The 19,296-nt window shown below is 33.8% G+C and overlaps 1 pseudogene; it reads right to left on the bottom strand.

Moving 5' to 3' along the window:
* Positions 1-8,280: 8,280 nt before the first annotated feature.
* Positions 8,281-9,297, bottom strand: LOC145303438 (histone H2B, gonadal pseudogene; annotated as a pseudogene).
* Between the last annotated feature and the right edge of the window lie 9,999 nt (positions 9,298-19,296).

Raw genomic sequence — 19,296 nt, 5'->3', positions numbered from 1 at the left:
GTAATTGCTCAATATTTCAACAAAATACTGATAGAAACCCACCCAATAAATTTCACGTTAACATTTATTTGTAATCTAGTTTTTTTGAAAACGTTTTCCTTTTGTTGTCCTTAGTAAAAAATGACCAATATTGCTGGTTTATACTTTTACCAAGTGTAAAACGATCAGGACATGTCTATATGTCCGATTCAAAGGCCACGATGGTATCCAATAGGTCAATCAGACACCTCAACACGTAAATATACATACACATACAAACCTATTTCATGAAATAGGATATATATGCGGTGTTTATTTGATCTATTGATGTTTTTTCCCCGAATTCTGTCAAACGAACGTATCAATCTGTAAAGTTAAGATTTTCAAATAATTTTATTTAAACTTTGATACATACACCTGTAGTTATTGTTAAAAATACTCTTTCTTTATTTAGTTCTCATGAGAGATCATGTGACAGCAAGTTTTTTTTAGGCTACTACTGTCTCAGTTTGAATAATTAATACAAGGGATTTTTACTTGAGACCAAGTGACATTAAAATCATCATTCTCCACATTTTAGTTGTCATTATTTTGCATGTTATGATCAAGTGGCAACAAGCAAACATCATTCTATAATTTGCAGTCAATTATTGTTACTTCAGTTGAGTACAAAATCTCCCCACTGACTAGAGCTCTGAAATAAATTGCTGTTTATTTCAATAATTAAATAACATTTTCAACGACTGGTCATAAAATAATTCTAATAAAAATTATTTGAATTCCTGGAAAAAAGGCATTTTATCTTAAATGGTACATGTTATTTCAGAACAATTAAAAAACTACTTTAAAATTAGAGATCAAGCAAGGGAAAGTCTTTAAACTTTTACTGTCTCAATTTTAATTTTAATACAAGGGAGATAACTTAGTTAAATTAATTCAGAGTTATTGAACTTGAACTTCACATGTTACATTATCTGTAATCATTTTTTACTTGAGATCGAGTGACCTTAAAATCATCATTCTCCATATTTCAGTTGTTTGGAATTATTTATGCAGCATATTTGATCAAGTGGAAACAGCTCAACATCGTCCTATAATTTGCAGTCAAGTTTTGTTACTCCATTTTAAGTGACAAGTCTCCCCACTGTCCTGAGTTGTGAAATAAATTATTAACTGAAAGCTGATTATTTCAATAATATTTTAATAATGAAATAAAGTTGGTCGCTATTCAAACCAATCACTGTTTGGCGTTCGATCGAATCGCATCTCTCATAACTACAAACTGTTTATGTCTCAATATAACATTTATTTTTCACCGTCTGATTATAACTTAACTAGTGCTACACCGTTCACAAATGATATCATGAATCTGTAATTGTCGCACGATGAAACTCGCGCATACATCGACTGAAGTAAAAACTTGTATACAATTAGCCGCTAGTATTTTTTTTTAATTCCATAGTTATATATGACTTTTAAATATTTTCAGCGAAATTCACTTTAACAAACCCGTCACACGCATCCTTTCCAGTTTTTATTTTTTTCTATTAAAACCCGAACTTAGGGTTAGTGGTAGATTGAAAGTATGGAATTATGTGTTTTCATCACTTATAACATCGTCATTTTCTTACTAAAGTTTCATCAGAAATATTAATTATACAATATATAATATAATTGTGTAGATTTGCACTTGCTGTCACTTGATCTAAAATACAAAGTAAAGTAATAAAGAACGCAAGAGAGTTGTATGCTCAATCCGTTAAGTCCAAAGTATTTGAGCAGTGGCTTGGTTCCCACCAGTTTTGGCAAATAGCAAACAGAATCCTGAACAGAAGCGTGTGCTCCATCCCAACTATTATCAATGGACCTGAGGTAATCTCGTCAGCATCAGACAAAGCCAAACTCTTTGTCAAGAACTTTGCAGCTAATTCTACCCTTTGCGACCAAGGCCGCCAACCCACAATATTTCCTCCTGTATCTGAAAACACGCTATGTGATATACGTATATCTGTACGTGATGTTGCCAAGCTAATCAAAAACCTTGATTCCAGTACAGCAACCGGCCCTGACGGTATTCCAATTATAGTACTCAAAAAACTTCAACATGAACTAGCGCCCATACTTACAAAACTGTTTAAACGTTGTCTTAAGGAGAATAGTTTCCCATCTCCCTGGAAAATTTCATCAGTATGCCCTGTATTTAAGAATTCAGGTCATCGCTCATCCGCCTCTTAGTACAGGCCAATAAGTCTCCTGTGCGTCATGAGTTAGTTGCTGGAATCTGTTAAATACAGAATTAATCAACCATCTCAACAAAAATAACCTTCTTAGTGACACACAATATGGTTTCCGTTCTGCTAGATCTACAGCAGATGTGCTTACAGTTATATCTGATAGGATTAGCAAATCTCTCGATGGAGGCAACCTTTCTAGGGCAATTGCTCTTGATATATCTAAGGCCTTTGATAGGATATGGCATAAAGGTTTACTTCATAAGATCTCTAGCTATGGTATTGCTGGAAATGTCTTCTCAATTATTAAATCATTTCTTTCTGATAGGTTCATAAGAGTAGTAGTTGAGGGGCAAAAATCAGAAGCTCACAGTATTAATGCCGGTGTCCCTCAGGTCTCCATCCTGGGTCCAACTCTTATCCTGATCTATATTAATGATCTTCCAAATCACATCCTTACATTATTTGTAGACATTTATGCTGATGACACAACCATTTATGGTAGCACATCTAAGACAGTAAACGACCAAGTTCTCTCCAATTCTCTCTCCTCTGATCTTGAGCACGTAGTACAATGGGGAAAGGAGTGACTGGTTACTTTTAATGCATCTAAAACCAAGCTTCTCTCTTTACATAATCAAGATTCTGATCCACATCTGGCATCAATTGAAATTAATGTCTCTCGTCTTCAGGAGGCCTCAAGTTTTGACAAGCTTCTGGGCTTGACCATTACTCCTGATCTTAAATGGAACACGTACATCAAATCTGTTGCCAAGGCCGCTGGAAAAATGGTCGGATCTTTCTATTGATCCGGTAGATATCTCACTGCTGATGCAATTCTCTATCTATATAAGAGCCAGGTACGTCCAAGGATGGAATACTGTTACCACATCTCAGCAGGAGCTGCTAGAAAGGACTTGTTTCTTGTTGTAGCCTCGTAGGAGATGTCCTTTTCTCTTCCTTGCAACCTCTATCTCACAGAAGAGATGTTGCGAGTTTGTCTCTGATGTATCGTTATTTTCATGGAAAGTGTTCGACTGAGCTTCAGTCTATGGTTCCCCCTCGCCTAACTTTCACAAGAAACACTCGTCTAGCTGAAAACACTATCAATAATTCCCCCACTCTTTATCTGTGCCTAAACCTAAATGTAGATTCCGTGAACAAAGCTTCTTTCTTAGAACTGCACGCCTGTGGAATTGTCTTCCGTTTTCCTGCTTTCCGGCTGACTACAATATGGTTGTGTTCAAGTCTAACGTAAATAAGTTCTTGATGAGCCGTTCCATATAAGTTATCAAATTTACCAAATTTTCATTACTAATGATTACTATATTGTCCAATTTCTACTGTACACTCTTTAACCCTTATCCTTGAGTGGCCTCTTGGCCTTGATAATGTGGTGATCGTAAATCGTAAAATTTATTTTTCTTCTTCTTCTTCAAAAAAAAAAAAGTACTTGATTGATAAAATATTCGATGGTCTGCATACTGCCCTTGTTGACCCATATTTCCGCCAGGGGTCGTTAGTTGCGGTACCTCTCAAACAAGATGGCGCATGGTTTTTTTCTTCGATGAATCGTCCGATAATGTTTGATTTTCTTAAATAAAAAAAACAAACTTGTGGCCCATTTATAGACTTGCAAATTTTTGTCAGTTAATGACTTGAATTGAAAAAAGTAAAAAGTGATGATAATAAAATTGCGTATATTTCTTTATATCTAATCGATTTATGTTTTTTGGTCATCGTTGGTGTCTTTTAATGGGGTCGTAATTCAATTAAGTAAATTCATCTTTAACTAAAAGTATATTTAGGTGTTTATATTGATGGGGTTTGGCTTACGTGACACGTGAACTTTACAGATTTCATTTTAATAAATACTTCTTCCTTACAAAACCAAACGTTCTTTATATTTAATTTATTCCGTTTAAAGAAAACATTACAATTAAAAATTAAGAAAAATTTAAAAAAAACCGTTCTGTTATAACGGCCCCACTCATAATAATTTCGAGTAGCAATATTAATGTAATAAACACTTGAATTTATTTGGTAAATGAATGTTTAAAAAAAAAAAAAAAAAAAAAACTTAAACAGTAGTGATAGAAATCCACTTAGATGTCAGCCATCTTGTTTTCGCTAAAACTTAGCAACAAGACAATACTTATGTTTTAAATAAAGATACTTTAAAATAAGTTAAAACACCAAAATCCTATTCAGGTAAGGAGAAAATTTATCTTGCCTTTGGAAGCATTTTGTTTTGTACTATTTTTTCGTTTTTGTTAAATAAATGCCCTTTTTTAAATCAATAAAAATAAATGTCCTCAAAATTTAACAAAATACTCGTAGAGACGCACTCAGTAAATGTCAATGTGATAATATGGGTCTGAAAATTTGTGCACATTTTGAAATTGTTCACTTCTAGAGAATATTTTTACAAATAAAATCGGTACTTTATTGAGAAAGATGCGAAATATGTCAGTTGAAACCAACTAAATAATTTACGGACATTTTTATTTGCTAAAATTCGACTAGAAACTTTTCCGTCATTTTTTTTTTTTTTTAATGTAAACAAACATTTTCAAGAGATAAGCTTTCCTGGCATATCGTTTTCCTATTTCGAACAGTGCTATTTTGCATATTAAGCACCTAACAATTTTTAAGATCGTAAAAAATATTTGACGGTTTATTATACAAGACCCAAGAGTTATGTCCCTTTGTTTAATATAACAAATTTATTATAATTAGTGAAGTCATTGTTTTGTAATAAAACAGGTTTATCAACGGGAGATAACTAACAACTCAATTAGGTAAATTTTCTTTCGATAATTGTTTTCATCAATAATTATTTTTTAACCGATTATTTTTCGTAATGTTGGAGAGTTTAATTACGTTCTAAAATATCGTTTCTTTCTAAATAAATATGTAGTAAACTTCAAATTTTAAAAACAAGCTATTAAAAACTCATGTCGAAATATTTGCAAGCAAAATCAAAAAAAGAATTACTACATATCCTTACATTTTGCTACAAAAATGGCGGGCACTAAATCATTTCAAGGCACTATTTATTTATTGAAAGATTTACATCTTTCAATAAATAAATAGTGCCTTGAAATGATTTTCCCGATACTATCCCTCTCTCTCTCTCTCTTTTAAATCGAAAAAATGAAATTCTAATAAACAAATACGCAGCATACATTAAATTTCATAGAAAATAAACCCGAACAAAATTAATAAAGTCAATAAAAAAAAAGTAAAAATGAATAAATTATAAATTTTATAAAGGATATTTTATTTTAATAAACATATTTGGTTTGTATTACTGTACACAGATTCGAAAAAGTTTTCAAAAAAACAAATATATAACAAATAAATGTTATCAAAGGCAAGATAAGTTACTTTTCTACCAAACTGGATATATTTTTCGTGTTTTTATTCAATGTGACATGTTTATTCAGCTCGAAAAACATACAGTGTTTACCGATGTATTGGAAAATTAAAGATGGCGCCTCACTCCCTCTTTAACACGGTAAGTTTGGGAAAAGGTTTTATAAATAAAAAATTAGAAAAAATACTATTAAAACCCCGCCGAATATATGTCAACCTATGTCACGGTAACATCAACATCACATTCGCCCCTCCCCGCTCGTGCCCCCAATGTAAACAGTAAAATCTTCGGAAAATGTTAAATGGTGTTCTAATTGGTAAATGTTGGAGCGTTACTTACGGAAAAAACGATTAACTAAACTGCAAAGGCACCTTTTAAGCCACATAAGTTCTATAATTGAATCCCCCTCCCGCAAAAAAAAAGAATGAAAAACATGAAGATGTTTGGTGCTTATGTTTTTGTAAACCACATTAAAAACTACGAGACACACACACACACACACAAAAAAAGTCCCGCAATGTTGTACTTTTCTTTAACTGTAAGTCATTAAAAAAATTGTCAGTCCGTAATTTTGTAATGTGAGAAGGCAGTTTGCTAGGTGAAGCAAGCATGAATGCTGCAGCGCGCGCGTAGCGTAAATGGAAGCTGCAAAATGGTGGAAAGTTGTTCGGGGGTTAATACCATGCAAACGGTAAATTTGCCCCAAGTTTGACTATCAGATTCGTTGTCAGCGATCTCAATCACCTATAAAAAAACAAATTAGAGTGGTTGGTGTTCTGTAGTAGCGGATCTGGATATTTACCTAAATAACTACAAGTAATATAATTATGTAGATTTGCACTTGTTGTCACTTGATCTAAAATACAAAGTAAATAAGCTAATGGAATAATATCGACAAAGATAGAACATAAGACTTGTAAGCATTTAAACTGTCAAATAGGTCATTTTTGGCTTTTGAAATACTTGACAAATTCGCAAATATTACAAGATTTGAAGTATTTATATATTTTATAGAGATTCAAACCTTACCTTAATCTTAGTTATGGTTTTATGACAATTTTATTCAACCAATGATTTAATGACTAAACGATTCAACCATCAAAATCCTATTTATATAATATTTTCCTTGCTCCTTTCTTAATTGGTCCATACTTTACGCTTTGGAAAAGGCCAAATAACTTTTAAAGGCTAAAATGTGAAAAAAAAAGAAAAAAAAAAAAAAGCCAAATTCACTAATTTTCGCTTATAAAAGACCATCTGGCAACTCGGAACAAGAATATATGACTGGCCACAGTTTGATGTAGCCACGTTTTCACATAATAATATATGATCATTGTTGTAATGGTGTGAGAAAAGAAAGCGTAGTAATTTCGAAGGGAATAGTTTTTAACCCATTCCTCCCTCCGCAAAAAAAAAAGTGGATGAAATTTTACATAATAAATGAACATTCAAATGAAGCAGGACAAAGTAAATTAATGTTTGTCTCTTACAATGTGACTTCATGAGTTTTGAATCTGTATACAGTAATACAAAGTTGTCAAACAAATATATAACAAATAAATGTTATCAAAGGCAAGATAAGTTACTTTTCTACCAAACTGGATATATTTTGTGTTTTTATTCAATGTAACATGTTTATTCAGCTTGAAAAACGTACATTGTTTACCGATGTATTGGAAAATTCAAAATGGCGCCCAACTTTTGGGAAAAAGTGTTATAAATAATAAACTAGACAAAATACTATTAAAAACCCACCGAATATATGTCAACTTCTGTCACAGTAACATATATTGAGCGAATTTCTAACAGTATTTTGTCTAGTTTATTATTTATAACACTTTTTACCGAACTTACCGTGTTAAAGAGAGAGTCGAGCGCCATTTTGAATTTTCCAATACATCAGTAAACACTGTATCCTTTTCGAGCTGAATAAACATGTTACATTGAATAAAAACACGAAAATTAAAACATATCCAGTTTGGTAGAAAAGTAACAGTACTGGTCACGATTTGAGTTCCCTGCCGAACACCATAAAAAAAACACTGATTTCTCCCTACGCATGAGCAAAGGACATGTTTTAGTTGCCATAGTAACTAAACGATCATGAATTTTCAGAAGTTTTACTGTTTATGAATATTGAAATAAAAGAAATTACTACACATTTATTAATAATATCTCACTTTTATCGCCTTTGTTTTTCATCACTTTTATCGACTTTTTTTTTTTTTACTGTTTATGTGTCCCCATGTTAAAAATGGCTTTTTAAATAATAACGTTATTTCAGCACGGATCAATAAGTGCACTAGTACCACAAAATGGTGGTTTGTACCTATTCTCTACTTTAACCTTACAATTGAATAAAAAAAACATTAAACTTTAATTAAACTTAGAAATACGATTTAAAATAAGCGCGGATCATAAGTGCACTAGCACCCATTTTTTCTTTTATTAATAAATGTTTAGTAATTATTTTTCTTTTAATATTCATAAACAGTAAAAACGTCGTAATTTAAAAAAATGCTATTTAAAAAAAAAAAAGAAAAAGTCGATAAAAGTGATAAAAAACAAAGGCGATAAAAGTGAGATATTATTAATGTGTAGTAATTTCTAAAACATGCCCTCTGCTCATGCGTAGGGAGAAGTCAGTGTTTTTTTATGGTGTTCGGCAGGGAACTCAAATCGCGACCAGTACCAAAGTAACTTATCTTGCCTTTGATAACATTTATTTGTTATATGTTTTTTGACAACTTTTTCGAATCTATGTGTACAGTAATACAAAACCGATTCATTTAGAATTTGTACAATTTATCATCTAAAAACTAAATTGGTTACTTGCATTGCATTAATTACGAAATTAATCTTTTTTATTATTTAAAAGCATTCAATTTTTTCTTTTAGACGTTAAATGAATGCCCGTTAAAAAAAAAATATTTCAGGTAATATTTAAATGCATTATTATGCGAATGGCTTTTTAATGTGATTGTACGGATGAAGAATAAGAAAGAGGGATAAAATTATAAATCAAAATAAAGACATTAAAAGAAATGCTAACATTTGTATTAAGATTTACAAGTTCATATAAAAATTGCAAATACAATAACACTATTTTCCTAATCTTCTACAAATATATATTATAAAGAACTAAGTAATATTTACGCCATAAAAAGAGATGGAAATATAAAATCTAGTGTGAGTAAGCGCATTAAATATAGAAAGTGTAGAAACATTCGTGAAAAAATGTGTGGCCCTGAAAAGGGCCGTTTTGGGATTTTGTTTTCTTTGGAAGAAAACGCTTTTTACTTGGCGCTGCTGGTGTACTTGGTGACAGCTTTGGTTCCCTCAGAGACAGCATGTTTAGCCAACTCACCAGGGAGAAGGAGACGGACAGCGGTCTGGACCTCACGGCTGCTAAGTGTTCTTTTCTTGCTGTAATGGGACAGACGGCTGGCTTCATTAGCGATTCTCTCAAAAAGATCGTTAACAAAACTGTTCATAATAGACATGGCTTTGCTAGAAATGCCAGTGTCAGGATGAACTTGTTTCATTACTTTGTAAATGTAGATGGAATAACTTTCCTTCCTCTTCTTTTTCCTTTTCTTGCCATCACGGGCAGGTTTAGCCTTACCGGCTTTCTTAGCGCCTTTCGAGCTAACTTCGGGTTTAGGAGGCATTGTAACTTTCAATAGCAAGCTAAATAAATACGGAAGGGAACCACTCGCTCGAATGCTTTATATATTAGTAAAACCGGCTCCCAGCGAGCGCTGTATTTGCTACATTTTCATTGGTTCAAAAAGTTGTTTAAAAATTTGAAATACGAAAAGAGCGCTAAGATATCAGCAGGTGCTCGGTCGCACGACCGTTAATGCTAATGGCGGGCACCGACTCTTTCAATACCTAAACAAAACGTATGTGTAAAAAAAAAAAAAAAAAAAAAAAAAAAAGAAACGTATGTGTATGTCTTTTCAACACGTAAACTAAATCATTGATTTTGCTGTAAACTAAATGGTGATTTTTTAAAATGATTTTTTACCGATTTTGGAAAACAGGATTAATGCATTTTCGTTTTTTAAAATTCGAAATAAAATTATATTGAAGAAATAGGCAACATTTTAAATTTTGAAAAGATAAATCGGGTTTGTATTACTGTACACAGATTCGAAAAAGTTGTCAAAAAACAAATATATAACAAATAAATGTTATCAAAGGCAAGATAAGTTACTTTTCTGCCAAACTGGATATATTTTTCGTGTTTTTATTCAAGGTAACATATTTATTCAGCTCGAAAACCATACAGTGTTTACCGATGTATTGGAACATTCAAGATGGCGTCTTATTCTCTCTTTAACACGGTAAGTGTGGGAAAAGATGTTATAAATAAAAAATGGGATAAAATACTGTTAAAAACTCGCTCAATATATGTTACCGTGACATAGGTTGACAAATATTCGGCGGGTTTTTAATAGTATTTTGTATAGTTTTTTTTATTTATAACACCTTTTTCCAAACTTACGGTGTTAAAGAGGGTGTGAGACGCCATCTTGAATTTTCCGTAAACACTATGTTTTTCGAGCAGAATAAACATGTTACATTGAATAAAAACACGAAAAATATATCCAGTTTGGTAGAAAAGTAACTTCTCTTGCCTTTGATAACATTTATTTGTTATATATTTGTTGTTTTGACAACTTTTTCGAATCTATGTGTACAGTAATACAAACCCGTAACTTATCTTGCCTTTGATAACATTTATTTGTTATATATTTGTTGTTTTGACAACTTTTTCGAATCTATGTGTACAGTAATACAACCCCCGAAAAACATACAGTGTTTACCGATGTATTGGAAAATTCAAGATGGCGTCTCACACCCTCTTTAACACCGTAAGGTCGATAAATGTGATTAAAAGTGAGATATTATTAATAAATGTGTAGTAATGTCTTTTATTTCAATATTCATAAACAGTAAAACAAAGTCGATAAAAATTCATGATCGTTTAGTTACTATGGCAACTAAAACATGTCCTTTGCTCCTGCGTAGGGAGAAGTCAGTGTTTTTTTAGGGTGTTCGGCAGGAAACTCTAATCGCGACCAATACCACCTTTCCAAATAGGTAGAAGAATAACTTATCTTGCGTTTGATAACATTTATTTGGTATATATTTGATTTTTGACCACTTTATCGAATCTATGTGTATACAACCGCTCCATTTTTTTAAAATTTTTTTTTACTTGAAATAACAAAACGAAAAAGTAGTAAAAGTAACAAGTATATAAGAAGCATTAAAGGCAAGATAAGTTATTCTCCGGCAAGACTGGAGTTTAGGTGGAAAGATAATCTTAACCTCTCTATCATAAAAACGGCTGTAGTTACCATGTAAACAAGAATATCGGTATTACAGAAGGTGACAGTTTTAAATAAGCAGAAACAGATCTTTTTCTTTAAATAATAAAAACAATTGTTTATTTTAAATAATATATACAGATTTCTTTTTATATTTATAAACAATATAAATAGAACATTTTATAATTTGAAACAATGTAAACCTTTTTTAATTTTAGACAACAAAAACAGAAGTGAATTCAAATAGAATACTAGTAGAAACCCACCAACTGCTGTCATGTTAACATTTATTTGTAATATATTTGTTTTTTGAAAACTTCCGTTTTGTTGTCTATAGTAAAAAAAAAAAAAATGTCCGCATGTTGCTGGTTAATGCCTTTACCAACAGTGCTAGTGAGTAAACGATCAGGACATATCTATATCGCCGATTCACAGGCCGCGATGATATTCAATAGGTCAATCAACATATAAATATACAAATCCATTTCATTTAATAAGATAGATATGTTGTGTGTATTTGATCTATTGATTCTTTTTCCTTGTTCTGCCAAACGAACGAATCAATCTATAAACATTTGTAATGCTTTTATTTGAACTTTGATATATACATGTGAAGTTATCTCTAAAACACTCTTTCGTTCATTTTCTTTTAATTTTACAATAGAGATCAGGCGACAGCAAATCTTTTTAGGCTGATGCAAGGGAGATAACTTAGTTAAATTAGTTATCGAAGTTTACCTGTAATCATGTTTACATGAGATCGCGTGACATTAAAATCATCATTCTCCACACTTCAGTTGTAACTTTGCATATTTGATCAAGTGTCAACAAGCCAACATCATCCTATAATTTGCAATTAATATTTGTTACTTCAGTAAAAGTAAAAAGTCTCACCACTGACGCGAGCTCAGAAATAAATTGTCATTAACTGAAAGCTCTTTATTTCAATAATTCAAAATCATATTCAACGACATATATCTGGTAATAAAGTAATTCGTTCAATGTGGAGAGAACTTAAATGCTTACTAGATACTATCCTCGAGTGTTTAAAGTCTCTCTGTACATGGGTTTGTCAGAATAATCTGGCATGAGGATACTTAAAAACGGATGTGTGAAAAATGATATGTTCATACCTGTGTTATTTAAAACACGAATTATTTTTACTGGTTGATAAATATGTGAACATTCATTTTTGAAAATTCTTGCTTTATTTGGAAACTGAAGAGCAGAGGGCACCTAAACGATCAAGGGAAATAAAGAGATTCATCGAATCGCATCTCTTTTCGCTACAGACTTTATATCTCAATATAATATTTATTTTTCACCGTCTGATTCTAAATTAACTAAATAATATCTCATACTTATAACGTATGTCACACTTTATAACGAAGGCCACGATGCAAGTAATTTTTTTTTTAATTCCATAATTATATATGATTTTTAATACATATTTAATATATTAAGCGACATTGACTTCTAACAAACTCGCCACACCATATTTTAAATTGCCGGTAAAAGTTATTTTATTTGGAATCTCTATTCAGAAATTAAAAAAAACAAAACAAAAAAAAAAAAAAACGAAACGAAAACATGGTCATTTTATTATCATGATTTGCTAATAAATAAATAACTATAAATAATATAATTATGTAGATTTAGACTTGGGCCACTTGATCTAAACTGAAGGAGTAAACTAAAGATCGTCTCTTACAATGTGATGTTATTATCTGTATTGAACTGTGTAGCACAATATTAGTTTCTGAGTATTTATTAGTACTTATTAACTTATTCCATTTGGGTCAGTTCTATATTTAAAATACAAGGAACACTATTTTCAAAGAAATGTTAATAAACTCATATTTGTTGCATGTTATTTGTTTTTCTGACTAATTAACGACATTTTTTGCGCTATTCAAAAAAATGTCAGCTTTATCAAAACATATTTGTTGATTAAATATATTCCTCATTCCATGGAATTTCCACGGGTTCTGTGATAGGAGAGTTAGCAAACTAGATAGATAGATAGATGTATCAGAATTTTTGTGGAATTTTTGACACCCCTAACACAAAACTGCGAATAAAATATTAAAAAAAAACAAAAAAACTCGTCATTTCTCCTTTAAAAGTGGGTTGTTTATTTTCTTTATGGAATATTCTCCCAAAATAAACTATTAAAGTTGTTTAAAAAATAATAGAAATATTATTTTTTTATTTAAAAAAAAAAAACCCACTGTTTACAAAGTGCCTGCGCGCATTTATGCAGCCATGTTTTTTACGTAATAAAATCAATTGCATTCTATGAGTTACTTTTTTTTTCAATTTTTAAAATTTAAAAATCAATCAAAATTTTTCTAATGGTTAAATTTTTACGATATTTTCAGGGTCAATGTGAAATTTTATGCTCTTTCCAATAAACCGAATATAACATTTTAGACAGAAATATTTTTTTAAATACACCCCCGCCCATTTTGAAATGTCTATTAAAAAGTAAATAATTAATTTACGCACCAAAGTTTTATATATCACAAATTGAAGATAAAAGATCAATAAATAAAATAATCTAATTTAAAACAACAAAAAAAGAAGTGTTTTTTTTTTAATTTAAACGTAAAGTCCAAAGTGTAAAATCTTTTTTTAAACTACGTTGATTTTTTAAGTGAAAGCTCATGTGATACTTACATAGTCAAGTAAATATCGGATGCTGACGACAATTTTTTCTATTTCATTCAATGTTTTCTTTAAAAAATCAAACAGTGTTTACTGAATTTTTCCTTTCATTCAATGTTTTCTTTTTTTAGATATTAAAAAATAATTCACTCAATAAAGTAGGAATAAAATATATTATTTAAAAACTCATGTATTTCATTAAGAGAATAAAAAAATCGGCAGAATGAGTTTGTTTTTAAACGATAAAAACTGTTAATTTTAACTAAACAAAAAATATATGAATAAACACAATTGCCCAATTACGTTTACACATTTATTATACACTGACAAACATTTAAACAACAACAAAACACAATACAATAGCTTGTTGCATTTGTTGTGCACGATTAAAACAAAACCCTAGTTCCATCCTTATTCTATCGACAAAAATATGTAAAGAATAGAAGAAAAATCGTGTTGCTATCTTAATTACGCTACCCTACGAATTTTTATTTCGGGAATAATAATTAAAATTCTAGAAATAAAATTTACATCTTAAATTTTTCTTATTGTTCATAACAATATTATTTTACTTTTTTTTTTTTTTTTAACAGAACTTATTATTATGTATGTGCGTGTACATATATATTTTCTCGGAGTCACCACTTTGTTAGTTTTAATTAAACAAAAAATATATGAATAAACACTATTGCCCAATTACGTTTACACATTTATTATACACTGACAAACATTTAAACAACAATAAAACACAATACAATAGCGACAGTTCGATAAGACTCTCCGACTGGTGGAAAAAGTTTTCAGAGCTCACCTCGTGGTGGAATGAAGGTTCTCCTCTTCTTGAGAGGGAAAGGCCACACGTCTGCCCTTGACCAAAGGGAAAAACCAACCAGCTTAGAGCAGGGGCAGATTACTCCTCCCCAGTGTCCTCTAATTTTTAGTCCCCTACAAAACTATTAAGTGAATGTGTTCAGTTTTCAGTGACGGTGGCCCCAAAATACTAATTTTGGCTTACAGCACGCAATAGAAAGAGAGATTAATTGTGACGCTTAGTGCGACTGAAGATTCAACGCGAAAAAAGTAGATATTTATCTCCTTTTATTTAAACTGTGAAAAACATTTGATCGCGCGTTCTTTTGAATACTTGCTTTAAAAAGTAATTTATTTAAAAAGGACATGGAATATAAAATATAAATATGGATAAATTCTTAACAATGAAGAATTGAAGTACTCATTGGACAGTATTTTTTATAGGTAAGTGATTTTTTGGAATTTATATATATTTTTTATAATCGAAGTAAGTAAATTTCGTTGATTTTTTAAAATCTTTTTTAAAGAAAACCGATTTTAAAAAACAAAGATTGCATAATTTGCCATTAAACCTGTTACTTTTTTAAAATTTGGTCTTTGCTCCTTTAATTGAAAAAAATCAGGTTTTGAATTACATTTTTCAAGTAGTTATAAGCTTCGAAACACCTGATAGATAGATAGATAGATAGATAGATAGATAGATAGATATATAGCATATCTAAAGCAAAATAGATGATTGGAAATAATATCTACTTCCCTATATTTATGATTAAACTTTAATTAACAAAAATAATTTATCATGATGAAAATAATTTTTGTAGCCTTCAAATGAAGAAAATATACTATTTTGATTAATAGCGTGCGAAAAAAATAATGGCCAAAATCACTTGGAAAATCAAAATTGTGAAATATGAAACGTCGGGCATATGAAACGAAACACGCGTTTCGGCTATTGAAGGAGAATCGTTCATTTAATGTAATTTGAACAAAAATAATTTTTAAAAAATAAATACTATCGAGTGTTTTTTATTTATTTATTTCTTGGTGGGGGGCGTAAAAAGATTTATTGCATAAATCTTTTTCTTTTTTTTGTCTTCCAATTTTCCGACTATAACATACGAAGTGGTCAAAAAAGCCAATATAAGAAAAATAAATACATAAATAAAATAAAGTAAAAGAAAATAGATATTTTTTAGAACCTACCCAAGCGTAGTATAAACACCCCCAACCTCATGTTAAGAACGGCTTTCGAATCTCGAAAGCCGTTCTTTAAATGTGAGGTTGGGGGTGTTTATTCCGAAAGCCGTTCATAACATGTGGAGGTTGGGGCTGTTTATACTACGCTAGGGCAGGTCGTAAAAATATCAATAAATGTTATCAAATGCGAGATGAGTTACTCTTCTAGCTAGTTTTTTTTTTTTTTTTTTTTTTTTTACCGAAATATATTGCATTTAACGAGGAGTTGTTTATTCATCATAAAAATTGTGTGTACATTTCTTAGACATACAACAAGTGCCAGGCAGGTGTTATATAACAAAAAATGCTCAATTTAATGATTAGGCATGAAGCCCGAAAGGAATGGGTGGGAGGAAGGGGTGTCGGGAGTCGTCCACTGGTCTATTCCCTAAAACTAGTTGCAATCACTACAATACCGCATTCACTGTATGAACCTAAGCTATTTGAAATCCACCCAGATGAGATGAAAATGACATATTTACAATATTTACAATGCTAATATATATATATATGTTAACATATATATATATATATATATTAGGGATTTTTTTTTTATATACAAAAATTGGGTGATATATGAAGTTGTGATGTGTATGAAATGATTAAAAGAAAAATAACAGTAATACAAAATAAAGAAACCAAATAAAATGCTAATGATGATGTGTTAGCAGGAACCCTACCTTCCTAATCTAATTCCGAAATGCTTCCTGTTTTCCGATTCACTACCGAAAACAAGGGAGTCATTTCCTAAGTGGGAGTGGGCAGTCTATGGATAAAACAAATGGGTGAGGTTTGCGGGGATGTTTGGTAACCTCCAAGATGTGTACCATGGGGATGAACAGGGTCAAAAATAAATTATTGGGTGCGGGCTTCTTGGAAGTATTCTAACACCTGAAAAATTACTAATGGGGCCCTAAGATTCATTCATACCAACTAGCTAAGGGACTGATCCACCATGATGGGATTTTCTTGTTTGTTCTTATAGTCGGCATGTGCCATGCCTAGGTAGGGAACACGTATTTGAGTCGGTTTTGTGTGAATGTGCACAAACTAGCAGTGTGTATCAACCTACGACTGAATACCGAGCGGGATAGCCTCTTTCTATCACATCTGATTTTGATTTTAAGTTGATGTTTAAAATGCGAAATCAGATAGTAATGAGAGACTGGATCTCCCCTCGCCCTATCTCTATGCGTGATGTTCACACAACTAGTCTAGCTACGCCTTAGATTGCTAGGAACACCATTCATTTTTCCCTAGGCCACAGCGGATCTGCATTGTAGACAACGGCTGCTAGATCCAGGCATGTCCCCTGGTCGGGAACGATGCGAGCCGTGACCTCGCTGACATACGCCCAGTATTCTCATAGCTTGGAGCACTCGAAAAAAGCATGTTCCATAGTTTCCTTGTGATCCTCCTCGCACCGAGGATAATTTGTGATCCTCCTCGCACCGAGGATAATTCTAGGCTAGACGAGGTCACTAGACCCCGGCAACACTGAGCGCCTCTCAGCATTTGTTGTAGAACTGCGGCTGCTTTCTCGGCTTGCGTCTACTTTCGACTGAGTGATCGGGGATGAGGTCGGGAAAAGCTCTACTGACAACAGAGCCCCCACGCAGATTCTTCTGCCAGAGTTCTACTCAGGAACGCCAGCCTCTCAACACGTTTGTGGCTCATCAAATCTGGCATCCCCAAGCCCCCATCAATCGGACGTTGAGTACAGACCTGTCTACGGACCAGCGGCTGCCGCCCATTCCACAAAAGGAAAAAGAGCAATCAGGTCAAAGCCGCAAGACGAACCGCAGGCAGGGGAAGTACAGCCAGCTTGTAAAGGATGAGCGGAAAGATGTATGTAGTACATGCCTCCTCTCGACCTTTGAGGGACAACCTCCTCCGAAGCAAAGTCCTCACTGACGCTCCGACCTTTGCCTGTACCTCCGACCAGTTTTTGTCGAGCTGGAGGCCCGGTCCGAATCAAACTCCAAGTATGCGAACCGGGCCGTCAGTCCAGCCAAAAGAGCCTGGCAGTGCTAAAGAGCCCTGCCAGGCAGCCAACCTCAAGTCGACGGACTTGCTAAGATTGACAACTGCTCCTGTGACTTGAGTGCCTTAATCACCACGAAAATGTCACAATGGCTCGACACACACACAGTGACATCATTGGCAAACGCGGATACCCCAGTCCGCGCACCGCCAGGCAATTCAATAGCACGTAGGGCCAGTCCAGTCTCCCCAGTCCTCAGCTTGCACAAGAAAGGTTCTAACGCGAGGACATATAACAGGGGAGACAATGGGTATCCCTGGCGCACTGACCAGGAAGTAGCGAACGGCGCCGACCGCACCTTGTTTACCTGCACGACTGATGTTGACCGAGCATACAGAATGGAGATCCATCAGCGGAAGTCAGGCCCAAAACCGCCAGCCTCCAATACATATCCCAAGAAGCGATGGTCCACCCTGTCGAACGCCTTGGACTGATCCAAATTGATCAGTGTGGCTTCAGTGACTTGCAAACGATTCGCAAGAACTCTGGCCAAAATTTTGACATCTGCATTTAAGAGCATGATGGGTCTATAGTCATCTAGCTACCCGACACACTCCTCCTTCTTCTGAAGAAGCATGACCACTCCCTTGGTAACCTGAATCGGGATGGATCCCGTGTCAAACCAGTCGTTAAAAACGTTCGTCAGAATGGGAACGAATATGTGCAACAGCCTCAAGTACAATTCATAGGGCAGATTATCGAGTCCAGGTGATTTGTTGTAGCCAACCTGCTTCAACGCAGAAATTACCTCACACTCTGCAACCCGACCATCACAACTAGCTGCTCGGGCTGCTTCCAGGCGGGGTGAGCCAGCTAAATAGTTGTCAAACTCCTGGATGCGGAGCCTGGAGAGCCGTGCAAAGCGATCCTCGAAAAGAACCTGAAACCACTCGCAAATTTCCCGAGACGACACTAATGAGCGCCCTTCTGGGCTCTGGATTTCTCTGATGTAGTTAATTGATTTGCGCCTGAGTGAAGCTCTACGCTCAGAAGCGTCTATATTCACGACCTTGTTGGACATCTTACATAGCCTAGCCCTGGTTATTTGGCTCTGATACCGCTCGCTAGCCGAGAGGTTCAGGTGCCCCTTAACTAGGTCTATCTCTAGGGTGCCCCCCCCCCGCCATCGCACGGGCCAACCTATCTTTTAGACGTTTCTCTGCCTTGGCCTTATTTAGAGTGAGGCGTTGGCTGTACTTGACAGAGAAGTTTCTTATGCTAGCTTTGGCACTAACCCACCACTTATTCCCAGTTACCGCCCCCACTAGCCCCTTCTTGATATGTTCAACCAGCTTTTCCCGGAAGTCGGCCATCTTCAATAACGAGGTGTTCAACTTCCAGTACCCGGCCAGTTTGTGCTTCCTATCTAAGTTAATCTGAACCACAAGTAGTTTGTGATCAGAGTGACCTAACCAGTGGAACATGGGACAGGTAGTATAATCGAGGGTGCCTCTTCTAACTAACAACCAATCCAAGTAGGTACTCGGGCCAGAGGGCCTATTAGAGAGCCACGTCCACATCTCCCGCCCTGGATGATCCACCCAAAACCTGTCGACCAGATCGCATGAAGCCATTGGATCAGAGAGGCTGGTGTCACACCCATCCGTCCCG

Source organism: Euprymna scolopes, chromosome 19 (genome assembly GCF_053919585.1).
Source record: "Euprymna scolopes isolate OS-2025 chromosome 19, ASM5391958v1, whole genome shotgun sequence".
NCBI classification, from domain to species: domain Eukaryota; kingdom Metazoa; phylum Mollusca; class Cephalopoda; order Sepiida; family Sepiolidae; genus Euprymna; species Euprymna scolopes.
The sequence above is the reverse complement of the archived record's forward strand: the minus strand, read 5'-3'. Positions and strand labels throughout refer to the sequence as shown.